Below are 12,999 nucleotides of genomic sequence, written 5' to 3'. Positions count from 1 at the left end.
ATCAAATTTCATACCCTTTAAATTTCATTTCCGCGTATTAGCAATTGCAATTTTGCTACCCTTTTTTCCAATATTTCATGTTTTTGACACCCTAAACGCGATACGCGCGTATCGTGCCTATCCACGAAAAACTACCCTTTTTACGCGTTTTCATTATTGCGGATGGTGTACAGGCTGCAATGGGAGTGACCCCCCCGGGGTTAAAAGAGAAGTGATTTCATCACAACCAACAATTCCAGAGGTTAATGCAAGGCGGCCTTACCTGCAAAATTAGCTGCCAGGTGTCATGTTATGAGATGTATACAATCATACACCTTCAATATAGTCTTTGACAGAATGCAGACATTGTCAAATGTCTACAAGGCAGCTTTTGTATGTGGCTTCTTGCGCCAACATACAAGTCTGTGTTTCAAGGTCAAATTTAATGTTTTCATGGATGAATTCAAGTTCAGTTCTTGTAGTTCTTGATCAATTTCATTGTGTGCTTTGTAACTAGATGTAGTTTGGAAATGAGTATTTTGAATGTTTGTCCCAAAATTGCACTCCACATTTATGATGTAATTGGTATTTTAAAGGGAAATACAGGGTGGTTTAAAAATGACCCATGTTGCTAATCTTTTTAGGCCAATATAAACAGATGTTGTAGATATGGTACAAACATGATTTCAGTCTCAATTCTTAGGGGGGGGGGCAGTGCGGGGGCACTGTCCGCACTGTAATACATATTTGTATGCAATCAAAATGTCCTTAAACAAGTGAAATTTTGGAGATTTTTTGTGCATTATAATAATCTATTGGACCTAAAAGGAGTATGCTGGAATCACAAATGTCCCTTGAACATGATTACAGAATACAACTCTCAAACAATATGTATGTCACTTTCAATATTATTTGTATGCAGAGTGCAAGACCATTGTAAGGGGTGGTGCAATAATTATGTGTACCCCGGTGGTGAATTCTCAAAATGGTCTGCCAAAATCACTTGCCCCCCTCTGGCCGTGCCAAAAATCTTTGCCCCCTCCTTTTTGACGTGCCAATAAATCTTTGCCCCCCTTTTGATGTGGCAAAAAATCTTTGCCCCCCCCCTTACACAGCAAGATTTTTGGTAACCTGAATTTAAAGCCTTAAATTTTGCATATTTGAACGTGTTCCTTACGTTTTCCTACACCTTTTTAGGGCGTAATATAGAAACGGTGCCCAAATATCTGTGCCAAAAATCGCTTGCCCCCTTTCGACCTGCCAAAAATCGCTTGACCCCCTTTCGACCTGCCAAAAATGCTTGCCCCCCCTCTTTTGGCCTGCCAAAAAAATCTTTTCCCCCCCTATAATCCCCCCCCCCCACCCCCGGGGTACACATAATTATTGCACCACCCCTAACTGCGGGAGAATGCGCCATTTGCAACATTTCAATAAAATGTCTATGGTCAAACAGAGTGTACATTAATCAAGTAATAATCAGCTGTTGTACAAATTGATTAATATTGATCCAAATACTTCCTAAATTTGCCTGAATTTAAACAGAGCTGAAGACACCAAAGGACAGTCTTCTACACTACTGGTGTTAATTAAAATCTACTATACCTCTGTCATACCAGTTCGTTACCGAAGCAACAAGGCCTGTGCCAGGCCCAGCAATTGACTTGTTCTTCCCAGCATGCATCACTTCAGTTAGGTTCAATACCACTAATTATCTATTACACAGTTTTCAATGGGAAAATTGCCAATTTTGGGCGGAATTTTCTCATATTCAGAACTCTTACAGTTAAGGTGGGTTACCTGATTGACAGCCTCATCCCCCCATTACCCCATCAAAATGCAGATATTGATAGCAGGTGAAAGCTAATATTTTTCTCATTAACATAAATTATTGAAATTAGGCATTCCAAATCGGTATATTTCTGAAGAAATCATCAAAAAACTGTTAAATTAGTCTTGGGTATACCGCATTTGAAACTAATTCGACAGTTTTTGATGATATCTCCGGAAATACAACGATTTAGAACTCCTAATTTCAATAATTATGATAATGAGAAAATAGGATCTCTCATTTGATATCAATTTATTACATGAATATCATTAATAAAAACACTGTAGACTATATTATTATCATGAATATCAGGTTGTATAACTGTCAGTAATTCCATAAGGAATTAGTCCCATTTACAAAAAACATTTGCATGTTCTTTTTGCATATGCTTGAAAGGGACAACATTTTATGTTATACGTCAATTTTAAAGACATCCATTTTCCAATTATATCAGGTCACCCTCCTTCAAATGCCACGTACCCTGTTAATAATTTGAAATGTACTTTTATTTGCTTTTCACAGTATTTACTAGGATTATTACCTGATATTTAACTTCAATATTAACCACCCCATAAGTCACAGAAAAATATTGTGACTGATTTAAATGATCTTTAACATCCATCTTGGTAAATTGGTACTTTCAATGATGCATTTAGTCATTTTTCAAAAATAAAATTCCATGTAAAAATTACATTTTTTTTAAAAATGCACAAAAATCACCAAAAAATGACATTTTCACCCACAAATGAAATTTATTGAATTCAGTGATGATTTTGTTCATAGATATTAAATATCCATCTGTCATGTGTTCTGCACACCAAATATGAAGTTTCTACTATAGCAGTTTGGGGTAAAAATGACAAAAATCCTTAAATGTGTGACCATTGCAATGGAAACGGAATAGAATGCACAGGTTACAAATTTGGCAACATGGCAGAAAAGATTCCCCAGACTCTTCTGAACATTTTGATATATGATTTGTCCATTTGAAACATCTGTCCAACAATGCCGGAAATTTCATGGGGCTGGCCTTATACTGTTATGGGGTGGTCAGTTTACTGGTAACAAATTTGCATGTCTATTTCTAGGTCAAAGGTCAAAATGACTGTCTATATGGTCGCAGCATAGCACCACAGCACTTCTAGTTCTTCTTTCTGTCAATCAGAAAACCTGACCTAGCTCTCACATATTTTGACCTACTTTGACCATACTTAGTCACAAACATGACTGATCATGTTCACACATGTCACAAGGCCTTCAATGGGTCAAAGTTTACATAGGGGTCATAGGAGGAACATTACTACCAGCACAGATATTGGAACACAATATCCGCACCTGACCAATGTGTTCCAATATCCAATTTGTTTTTTTTTTGGGTGGGGGGCATTGGGGAGGCAAAGTGAATTTCAGGGGGCAAAATCAACAAATTTTCGATATTTTCGTAATTTTGGGTTTTTACTGGGGGCAACTGGGGGGAAAGAGTTCTGACTGGGGGAAAATTCCCCCCATGCCACCCTGTGGCACCGCCACTGGTCAAAGGTCATTAAGGGGTTGCCTCTGATTCAAGACAAAATACCTTCAAAATGCTTCTTATGCTACAAAAAAATACCAGGATGGTCGACACCACCTGCACACAATGCATTGACATTAGCCAGTGTCTATAGGGAGTTCACAGATTTGGGGTCAAAGGTCATTAATGAGTTGTCTCTGGTCCGAGCCGAAATACTTTGAAAATGCTTCCTCTGCCACAAACAACATAGCAGGATGACACCACTTGTACATATTATGGGTGGGGCTCCCCCCCAATCCGCACCTGACCAGTGGCAGCAAAATTACAGCGCTTTGAATCCTCTGGAAAAATGTGCTATATAAAAATTATTTTTTTAAATCTATTTAATCGCACTTCATTTTATAAATTATTTCAAGTATAAAATCACAATATCTATGAGTAAATATGTTATAGACCTTATGTTATTCATGTTGAGTGTATTGGACCATTATATAAAGGAATACAGTATATAGTGTGCCTTTAAGTTAACACTGTAGAGAATAAAGTGGAGAATTTACCATTTTTAATAGGTAAGTTAAAAGAGCTCATTTTACCAAGTAACCCCTCCTTGTGAATAAACTCATTCAATTTTGATCACATTCATGGATAATATACACTGGTGTTGTAACTTCCTTCAAAATAATGGTACGATCAAAAAGTGCAGGTCAAACCAGAGAAGACATAATGGTCATACCCCCAGGTCAAACCCACACACAGCACAAGCAACTGTTATAGCAACTTAGGTTGGCTCAACTTAAATGTATAGTTAGTTCAACAATTGGTGATACTAAAGACGGAAAATATTTCACTTGGTTTAGTCATCTTGTTGCTGTGAACACGATTTATGCTTTCCAACATGGCTTCCATACTACAGTTTATATGTGTTTTTCTTATGTATCAAGTGTTTTGTCCTGTGTGTATCCAGCTCACTAATGGAAAACCAACAGAACAGGTAAACTCATGCTATCCACAAGGAAGTATCGCTTGCAAAATGTGGAATTCTACCAATATGGATTGTAGTAACAGGAAACTAGTCTGTGTTCCACCACTGCCAGATGCTGCTTCAATACAATTCCTAGATCTGCATCATAATCAACTTACTATTATCTCTGATGATGCATTTCACAGGCTTAAAACGTTGCAACAGTTAGATCTTTCTTATTGCAAAATATCAACATTGCATGATGGTGCATTTACTGGACTCCATGAACTATTAACATTGGATTTACATGCCAACTCTATTTCCTATATACAAGGTAATGTATTTAGCAGCCTTCACAAGTTGCAACATTTGGATATTTCTTGGAACAATATCTCAGCCTTACATGATGGTGCATTCACTGGACTAGATGAACTAGTAATTTTGCATTTGAATGGCAATCCTATTTCTCATATACAAGCGAGAGTAATAAGCAGCCTTCACAACTTGCTAGATTTAGATCTTTCTTTCAACAGTTTTTCAACACTGCATGATGATATATTAGCTGGGCTTCAAAATCTACAAAACTTGGACTTTCATGCTAACTTGCTTTTATCATTGCCTGATGGGGCATTTTCTGGACTTCAAAATATACTATATATGGATTTGAGTTCCAATCGTATAACCTTCGTAAGTGACAAGACCTTCAGCATGCTAAGCAACCTTACCTATTTGAACTTAAATGGAAACTTACTTGGTCCTTTAGCTGGTTTCCCATTTCAATGTCTCACCTCACTGCACACACTTAAACTTACTTTTAACAATCTATCAAGTCTTGGTTCTACATCACTTTCAGGGTTAGAAAACTTACAAATTCTACATCTATCATTTGAAGATGGGTCTGACAATATTACTGGTCCTGCTCTAGCTCCACTTTCATCATTACATGGACTGTACATTTATGGTGGAGTAGATGACTGTGATAGCATTGAGAAGCTGCTTACTGGATTACATAACCTACAACACCTTGAAATCATCATTGGTGGATCCTGTCCTGATCTCATGTTGTGCTCATCATATGAAGAGAATCCCCATCTCTTGGATGCGAATCATAAATGTAGCAGAGTGATTCCCTTGAAATATCTAAACTTTTATATGACATCTTCTGTAACTGGTCTTCCAGCTTTCAAGGAACTGTATAATCTCACTAGTCTGGAACTTGATCAGGGAGACCTCTATGATGAAATAAGGTCTTTGAACATGCTAGATTCATCACCTCTTGAAAACCTCACTCTATCTGCATTGTCAGACGAAGTCCATCTCAATTCAACAACATTTCAATCATGGGGAAAATGGAAAGCATCATTACAGGTACTAACATTATCATTTGAGTCTAGTAATACAATAACTGTTGAAGGTGCACCATTTGAATGGTTTAGTGAATTGCAAGTTTTAGATATTACATGTGGATATCTCACATTGTCTGCGAATGCCTTCGAAGGTTTAAGAAGTTTGAATGAATTAAAATTGTCTGCCACTATGAATATGTTTCCACCTACTGTAATGCATACATTTATTCGCTATAATTCTTTAACCAAATTAGATTTGTCATACAATCAACTGAGTGGTGATTTTGTACCTTTATGGTGCAACTGTGCGACATTTCATCACTTACAAATGTAAACTTGCAAGGCAATCAGTTCAGTATTTTTAGAATCGATTGGCCATGTTATCCACCAAATTTAGAAGTACTAAACACAGCGCATCAAAATAGTAATGATTTTGGGGTATATCTTGAAGGTTTATGTCAGTTTGCAGCTCAAATGAAATCACTTGATTTAAGTGCATCTAAAGTGTACACCTGGAATAACTTTACCTGTCCTCATCTTGAGTCTTTAACTCTTACCGAGTGCACCATCCAATCACTTGTTGGCATGCACTTACCTGTATTACAAAACCTATATTTGGGTAGTATCAATACAAATGACATAACCAAGATGATACAGTACTTTAAAACACCCCAACTACAATACCTTGATTTGAGTAACAACAAGATTTCAAAAATAGGCAATGATCTTGCTATTTGGTTTAGTAACCTGACATACCTGGATCTAAGTGACAACAAACTGACCTCAATAAGCAACTTCCAGCATTTGGTCAACATCAAAACATTGATTCTTAATGACAATGTAATTCAAGTAGTCTCGAAAGCAATGCTATTCCAATCTCATCACCCTCACATGACCAAGCTGGATTTAAGGAATAATCACTTCCAATGTGATTGCACTGTGGAAGCATTTAGAAATTGGGTTCTTACTGACACCATGGTTCTTCTTCAACATGGTGATTATCAATGTTATTTACAAGGATCAAAACAGGATTTTAGCATAACAGAGGTTAGCCTAGGTGATTGTGAATCACATATTTTACAACATATTTCTATTGGCATTACTTGTGCTATAGCTGCAATAGTATTAGTTACTGTGGTAGCTAGACGATATCGCTGGCACATTAGGTACAGATTATTCTTGCTTTTCAATAGAAGAAGAAACCAACAACACTTTCTTGTCAATGATGATGATGATGATCGCATTGATGATGATGAGAATGGTGTCCCTCGGTATGATGCGTATGTCCCCTACCATATAGAAGATGAGGACTGGGTAGATGGAGAACTTCTACCCAATATCGAGGAAGGTGAAGAACCATTCAGACTTTGTCTTAAGACCAGAGACATACGCGCTGGGAGACCAATTTTTGGTGAACTGTCTCTTCACATAATGAGAAGCCGCAAAATTCTTGTAATACTTTCACCGCGATTTGTTGAAAACAATTGGTGTTATTTTGAATTAAACATGGCACATCATCGAGTCCTGGAAGAGGGCCGCAATGTGATGATTCTTATTCTCCTGGAGGAGATTCCCGATAACAAAATGACTCTGTTGCTGAGACAATTATTCTGTAGAGTGCAGTTGCTAAAATGGCCAGGCGATGGACATGGGCAGTATATATTTTGGAGACGCCTTCAAGAGGAGCTTAAGAGGCCTGTGCCATTAGATCGCAGATTTGATATTTAAATGTAATTTATGTACATAAAATGTAAAGAGTATTGCCCAGTTTTGTGAGTTGAGAATCAAAGAGATGCCACACCCCTTTAAAGAGTCGGGAAGGACAAAATAGTGTACTTCTGGATTAATTATTTTGAATCAGATTTTTCAATCTAAATTTTTTTAATTTTTTTTATTTCAAGAACTGCTATACCCCATGATAAAGTCAAAACAGACCAGTTGAATGCTAGACATATCAGGTATTTACAAGAAATGAAAAAACGTGTTTTTACATGAGAAAATTTCAATACTGCAATGCATCATGGGTAGTTGTTAATTCTTGCACTGTGTAAATGACAGTAGCTGAACCAGAAAACAAAGGCGGTTATTGATTAGGTCTTGATTGGTAGCCATTATTACACACTGGCTGTTTATTTTGGTGTGTTTTAATAAGGATTATGAGGAGTGTAGTCACACATGTATTACTAATTTATCAGAAAATATTCATACTTTCTCTGAGTTTATTGTACCATAATTTAGAAAATGTGTGTATATTGTATTGTATATTAAAATAAAATCTGAAAAAAAAAATGTTTTATATGATTGTAAAATATTTTTCAAAATATTTTGTCTTCACATATTCATAACATTATGCTATAATGTTATCAAAAATGTTTTTTAAGTTATAAAATTGAATATTTATACGTAGTGGTATAGGGCCTATATACTAAATTAGAAGACTTTTTTAACTTCAACACTTAAAATTGGATAGGTTTGATACGTTTTTTAAGTTGTTAATTAAGTTTTAAATACCCTTACGAACGATACAGTGGTATAGCACTTTTAAGGGGGAAAATTGACCAAAATGGTCAGAAATGGACTGAATAGTACAAAAAAAGCTTAAAGGTGGGCAAGACTTCTCACTACCCCTGGCTATGCCACTGTTATCATACTTTTTTTATATAACCCAGCATTTTTAACCCAGCATTTTTAAAAACATTTCTAAACATTTTGTGTTTACTTTCTATGCTCGATGTAGTTCTGCATTTTATGTGCATTATTCTTTCCTGATGGATGTTACACAGGGAAATCACAAAGTCCTTTCAAGCATTATTATGCACAAGTCACAGAGTGAAATTTTTACATTCAAGTCTAACATCTTAATTTTTAAACTTGAAGCCAGGGTCATTAAACCTGTGACTTTTGAACATATTCTATCCCACAGAAACCAATAGTTAAGAGAAAAATTGGGTAACTTTTTCGGGCTGAAATGTTTTGGGTACCCTGCTTGCTTGATCTACAAAATGTAAAGACCCTACTGACCCAGATTTTGGGAAATGAAAGTAACAAATTGCTTGACCGAAATGAATTCATTTTGACCATATTTTGTTTGTTTTTAATTAAGAGAATTGTCAAAATGTTTGCTAAAATTGCCAGATTTTCAAGCTTTCTGTGATTTTTAGAGTCATTTAGCCTCGTCCATCTGCCCAGGGAATAACTTAAGGAGTTTATTATTCAATTTATTAACCCTAAACGCCCTAGCTGCTTTTTGGCAAGGGGGAAGGAAGGAAGAAAGAAAGATCAAAACTCTTGTATTTTTTTAAATTATCCACCAGAAAGAAATACCAAAGTCCATGGCAGCCACAAATTAATTTTGTACACTAGTCAATATGACTTGAGATGCTTTCTTACCCAAAATAGGGAATTTCCCTTTTGTAAACAAATGAGGAGATCAGATGCAAAAGCGAATAAATGCAATTTTTGAACTTAGTGAGTTATGCCACATTAGCATCTGCCCTACATGTATAATGCTAGCTCTATTCCAAGAGTTGATGCTTTTGAGATGTGGTGTTACAGGAGGCTTCTGCAAGTCACATGGAAAGACAGGAGAACAAATTCCTGGATCCTGGACAAGATTGGTACAAGTCTAACCATTAGAAACGGCATAATGGAGAGAAAGCTGAAGTACTTTGGCCATATTGTCAGGAAAAATGGGGCTATGGAAGGCTGACAAGGAAGGGGACATCCACCAACATCTTGGACTAATGATGTGATGATGTGCAAGGTGCAATGACCACAGCAGCGCTACATGGCGCCACCTGACAGAGAGAGAGAGAGAGAGAGAGAGAGAGAGAGAGAGAGAGAGAGAGAGAGAGAAAGAGATTCCAAGACAAATTTTGATTAAAAATAGCACATATTTTCTGAAACGGGATTCAAACCGGTAACCTCTGGTTTGCATGCAGTGCTTTACCATCTCAGCTATCCAGCCCTATCCGGTCTCAATTACCAATTACCAATATGACCTGGTATGTTATGTTTTGTGTTTGCTGGGATCCTTGGCCTTTGCTTCGGCTTTTACTATCACACAGCAATGTTCATCAAGTTGATTGATTATTGGTGAGCAACAGGTGAACTTATTGACTAATAATTAGTTATTGATTAGTGACCCAATATGCTCCAACTAATATAAACTCTAATTCAACCTTAATTATTAAATTCAGTGAATGTCAATAACATTCTATCAGTGACCTTATGATATTAATGACACATTGATATCTAGACATGTTGATGCAATTTTTTCAATAATGCAGCAATGTGTCTCTATTTCTTGAACCAAAATTTAAACACCCTCTGCTATTGAGCAGAGGATGCTGGGATGCTAGGATCATGAAATACTCTTTTAAGGTTACCAACTATTTTAAACTGTTGCGATTTGGTAGTTCACAGCAGGGACGTAGCCAGCTTTTTTGGTCAGGGGGGGACAAAATAAAATTTCGGGGCACAGGCGAAAAAAATTACAGTTGCATCATACAATACATAGAGACTGTATGTCTTCGAGCTTCCAAAAAAAGGCTTTTTTGGGACGATTTTTTCGCGCTACGCTACTGGTTCACAGCATCTTGCGAATGGTAGTTAGCTTTGGCCAAAATTGCATTGATCATTTCATAGGGAGTGAAATTCAAATATCATAGATAGACTTTTGTAGGTCCTGTGGTTCTTGAGTTATGTTGTAAAGAGGGCTGAAACAACAACACTTTTGTAAAACATACATAACTCCCCAGCAAACACAAAAACGTTTTAAAAACGTTTTAAATAAGTTATATTTTGGCTTTTGGTTTAGGTAAAAACGTTTTAGTAACATTAAAATGTCGGGTTATATAAAGGTGAAAACACACTACAACAATATTTTTTAATGTTTTCAAAAAATGTTATTGTAAACTATTTTTGCAAACAATTTTGCCAAATATTGTGTCAATACTTAAATAACATTATGTTAAAATATTTGAACCCAGCAAACAGAGAAATGTTCTTAAAATGTTTTTTTCAAAACCTTTTAATAACATTTAAATGTCGGGTTATATAAAGGTCATGAAAACGTTTTTAAAACGTTATTGAAAATATTTTGGGCAAACATTTTTCGTAAAATATTTTTTCAACCCCAAAATAACATTTTGTTTAGAATGTTTTGTATCAAGTTTTTAAGAATGTTTTGGAATGTTATTAAAACGTTTTTATACCATTTATTACCCGACCTTTAAACGTATTCTGTAAAACATTTTTGTTTGCTGAGCAGTAGATTATCAAAAATGTTTTTAAGGTTATGAAAACGTTTTATACTCTTAATATACCCTTTATATAACCCGACATTTAAACGTTTTCTGACAACCTTTTATAACCTTTTGCGAATGATGTCAAAAACGTTTTGTGTTTGCTGGGTCATTCACAACAACGGAAGATGGATACTGCGCAGGGCAATTTTGGGGGCCCCAAAATTTTGGGGCCCTGGGCCCGGGCCCATCTGGCCCTATGGTAAATCCGGCCCTGCACAAAGTCCTTCCAAACATTATCATGCACAAGTCACAGAGTAGAATTTTTACATTCAAGTCTTACATGTATCTTAATTTTTAAATTTGCAGCCAGGGTCATTAAACCCGCGATTTGGTAGCCCAATTTTCCCCACAACTTTTGAACATTTTCTATCCCACAGAAACCAATGGTTAAGAGAAAAATTGGGCAACTTTTTGATTTTTCGATCCGGGCTGAAATTTTTTTGGGTACCCTGCTTGCCTGAGACCCTACTGGCCCAGATTTTGGGAAATGAAAGTAACAAATTGCTTGACCGAAAGGAATTCATTTTGACTGAATTTTATTTGTTTTTAATTAAGAAAATTGTCAAAATGTTTGCTACAATTGCCAGATTTTCAAGCTTTCTGTGATTTTTAGAGTCATTTAGCCTCGTCCATCCACCTGTGGAATAAGGAGTTTATTATTCAATTTATTAACCCTAAATGCCCTAGCTGCTTTTTGGCAAGGGGGAAGGAAAGAAGGAAAGAAGAAAGAAAGATCAAAACTCTTGTATTTTTTCTTAAATTATCCACCAGAAAGAAATACCAAAGTCCATGGCATCCACAAATTAATTTTGCAAACTAGTCAGTGGTCACATGACTTGAGATGCTTTCTTACCCAAAATAGGGAATTTCCCTTTTGTAAACAAATGAGGAGTTCAGATGCAAAAGCGAATAAATGCAATTTTTGAACTTTGTGAGTTAGGCCACATCTGCCCTACATGTATAATGCTAGCTCTATTCCAAGAGTTGATGCTTTTGAGATGTGGTGTTACAGGAGGTTTCTGCAAGTGACATGGAAAGACAGGAGAACAAATCCCTGGATCCACGACAAGATTGGTACAAGTCTAACCATCAGAAACGGCAAAATGGAGAGAAAGCTGAAGTACTAGTACTTTGGCCATATTGTCAGGAAAAATGGGGCTATGGAAGGCTGACAAGGAAGGGACATCCACCAACATCTTGGACTAATGATGTGATGATGTGCAAGGTGCAATGACCACAGCAGCGCTACATGGCGCCACCTGACAGAGAGAGAGAGAGAGAGAGAGAGAGAGAGAGAGAGAGAGAGAAGAGATTCCAAGACAAATTTTGATTAAAAATAGCACATATTTTCTGAAACGGGATTCAAACCGGTAACCTCTGGTTTGCATGCAGTGCTTTACCATCTCAGCTATCCAGCCCTATCCGGTCTCAATTACCAATTACCAATATGACCTGGTATGTTATGTTTTGTGTTTGCTGGGATCCTTGGCCTTTGCTTCGGCTTTTACTATCACACAGCAATGTTCATCAAGTTGATTGATTATTGGTGAGCAACAGGTGAACTTATTGACTAATAATTAGTTATTGATTAGTGACCCAATATGCTCCAACTAATATAAACTCTAATTCAACCTTAATTATTAAATTCAGTGAATGTCAATAACATTCTATCAGTGACCTTATGATATTAATGACACATTGATATCTAGACATGTTGATGCAATTTTTTCAATAATGCAGCAATGTGTCTCTATTTCTTGAACAAAATTTAAACACCCTCTGCTATTGAGCAGAGGATGCTGGGATGCTAGGATCATGAAATACTCTTTAAGGTTACCAACTATTTTAAACTGTTGCGATTTGGTAGTTCACAGCAGGGACGTAGCCAGCTTTTTTGGTCAGGGGGGGACAAAATAAAATTTCGGGGGCACAGACGAAAAAAATTACAGTTGCATCATACAATACATAGAGACTGTATGTCTTGAGCTTCCAAAAAAAAAGGCTTTTTGGGACGATTTTTTCAGCCTACGCTACTGGTTCACAGCATCTTGCGAATGGTAGTTAGC

At 36.5% G+C, this 12,999-nt stretch overlaps 1 protein-coding gene and 1 pseudogene across 1 annotated transcript in view; one reads left to right on the top strand and one right to left on the bottom strand.

Moving 5' to 3' along the window:
• LOC140139798 (uncharacterized) overlaps positions 1–12,999 on the bottom strand; it is an 82,107-nt gene that overhangs the window by 52,878 nt on the left and 16,230 nt on the right.
• Positions 4,116–7,888, top strand: LOC140139797 (toll-like receptor 2; annotated as a pseudogene).

The sequence above is a fragment of the Amphiura filiformis genome, chromosome 18 (assembly GCF_039555335.1).
Source record: "Amphiura filiformis chromosome 18, Afil_fr2py, whole genome shotgun sequence".
Lineage (NCBI taxonomy): Eukaryota > Metazoa > Echinodermata > Ophiuroidea > Amphilepidida > Amphiuridae > Amphiura > Amphiura filiformis.
Note: the sequence above shows the minus strand (reverse complement) of the source record. Positions and strands in the feature narration are given on the sequence as shown.